Here is a 2,504-nt window from a genome sequence, read left to right as displayed (position 1 = left end):
TTATTGCCTTTCTAGACAGAGAGAGAGATCCCTCCATTTACGAGATAACGAACGAGTAGCTAGAGTTTATACTGGAGATGGGTCTTTAAGGTAGTACCCCGTCTACCGTGTATCTGTTTTATTTGTCCATATAGACACTAAGAATTCCTATGGGAAGCAACGATAGAGGACATTGTACGTATGTATTTTAGAGTTGAAGCAAATTTACATTTGGCATGGATTTAGTGGAAAGTCAGTTGATGAGACAGGTAGGTATCAGAGAATGGGCTGTATGATGGTATGTTTGTCCATTAGTACAACGTCCATTGGTGATCCCTTTGAAGATCCCAGTAGAGTGGTAGATTTCTGGGCAAAAATAAGGTTAGGGTTTATTTTAAATTTAACCTTTGACAAGTTGTTTGTACAGGACCAGATGAAGTTTTTCCTCGACCAAACAGTCATGTCCTCAATAGGGACTAACATCACTTATCACACACAAGTTACTATGACAACCATCATGTTTTTTCTACATGTTGTAGTGTGTAAAGTTAATTAATTTGATTTATTTATTTTTTGGTGATCCAAATTTTATTAAAAGTTCAGCTAAGAAAAATTGAAAAAAAAAAATTATATACAAATTTGAAAAACTAATCAAAAATTGACCTAAATGTTGAAAAACAGCTGCTTCTGTCCAATATATATGAGAGGTCCAGTTAAAGTTAATCTTTGTCACTACTACCAAGTGAGAATGTGTCTTCTTCTCTCCAGATATCCACCATATCTTTGACCTCTCGACCTCCTTCATAAACTACTGGTTTACTATCTTTAACCAGCTGGAACAAACAAATATGGTCGGAAATCACAGAAAATTCAAAATCAGATGGTGCATCATTTGAATGAGCATCAAAATTAGGCAATCACTAACGTATGTTATTTCATATTTTTTTAGCCAAAGTTTTATACTTTGGTGCCAGTGCTTTGCAATGACCACAACGGAGATAATAAAATTCATATGAAGACATCCTTGGTCGGATCACGTACTATTTCATCAAATGTATCACCTACACAAAACAGTCAATGGACCGGTTGTTAAGCTGGTTTTGGCTGAGAACGTCGTATATAGTGTTGGCCTTTCCAGAACTTATATGCTTCAAATGAAGTCATCAAGTTAATCGGTGGTAACCTCATCTTCATGTAAGCCATATTTCTCTTTCATACTTAGCCCATAAAGCACCATTATATCCTCAAGTCGCTCTTCCATTCCTAACAATTTCAATTCTTCCTTAAAACTCCTTTCATCTGAGATAGCAAATGTATATTGGATACTTCTTGGCAAGAGGGGTACCAGTTTATGATCGCCAATAATCAAAGGAGTCTTCCTCTTCTTCATTTGAAATGTATCCTACAAGTATTGGATAGTTAGAGTACAAGGTTTGAACATTAGCTTTTTTACGTACGAAAGTCCAACTAAAGGTCTCGTTGTGGTAAATTCTTGAAAGAAGTGAGGAGTTCCTGAGGGATACAGTAAAAGAACCCTTGTAAATTTTCATTGTGGTTCAGTGTTTGGGACTGTAAGCGACGAGGAAGGAAACACTCCAGCTGTATTTAAACTCTAATTTATATTTTTTTGCTAGAGAATCGTCTATGGTATGTTTGAATGCTAACAGTTCCTCACGACCTTGATTAGCAGCCTCATCATAAGCCTTAAATTCTCGGCTTTCTTCCGAAGCAAAGAATTTTAACCAACAATAATGGGTGTGTCTTCCTTCAAATAACATTGCAAATTCTTTAGTAGAAGTTACAGACCAGTTTGTAGCAGGTTCTGATTTGCTTCATCATGTATCCAGCAATGCCTTTTGCATCAACGAGGGCCCATTATATTCGAAACTTTCCACGACGAAATATCTTCATTGTTGGGTAGCCATCAACACCAAACTGCTTCGCTAGCTCTGTTTCGGCGTAGCATCTACTGTGCGCTAGCAAGATCCCAGTATTACCTCTATGAAGCATATCAGCTCCTTTTTATATGAGGAGCTAAACTCTTACAATGTCCACACCATGGAGCATAAAATTCAACGCTAAAATAATATCAGAGTTTTGAGTGAGATCAGTAAAATTATCTTTTGTCAAAAACAAGGACATGATTCACAGGAGGTTTCCAGTCAGGGCTTGCCTGCTGCTTCATGTATTTAACTATACCATCTGCTTTTCTTGGACCTTCGTACGCGTAAGGGTCCCCTTTCTAAATACTTTCAATATTGGATAGCCATCAATCTATACTTTTGAGCAAGGTCTTCATTAGAAGTCGCATCCACTTTGCTGGAGGTATCGGTGGATCTAATTCATTTCCCCGTTCTCTAGCAGCTACACTATATTCTGGTCGCCAAATTTTACAGGGAACCACACCAAGGAGCATAAAACTCTACGAGTATGATATCTTTGTCACTGACAATTTCAGTGAAGTTGTCAGAACGTCAGTGTTAATACGGGATCATCATCTTTTATCTTCTTTGGGGGCTTCTCCT

General features: G+C 37.5%; 1 pseudogene; it reads right to left on the bottom strand.

Moving 5' to 3' along the window:
• Positions 1–914: 914 nt before the first annotated feature.
• LOC121391826 lies at positions 915–2,164 on the bottom strand (annotated as a pseudogene).
• Positions 2,165–2,504: the final 340 nt, after the last annotated feature.

The sequence above is a fragment of the Gigantopelta aegis genome, unplaced genomic scaffold, assembly GCF_016097555.1.
Source record: "Gigantopelta aegis isolate Gae_Host unplaced genomic scaffold, Gae_host_genome ctg2992_pilon_pilon, whole genome shotgun sequence".
Lineage (NCBI taxonomy): Eukaryota > Metazoa > Mollusca > Gastropoda > Neomphalida > Peltospiridae > Gigantopelta > Gigantopelta aegis.
Note: the sequence above shows the minus strand (reverse complement) of the source record. Positions and strands in the feature narration are given on the sequence as shown.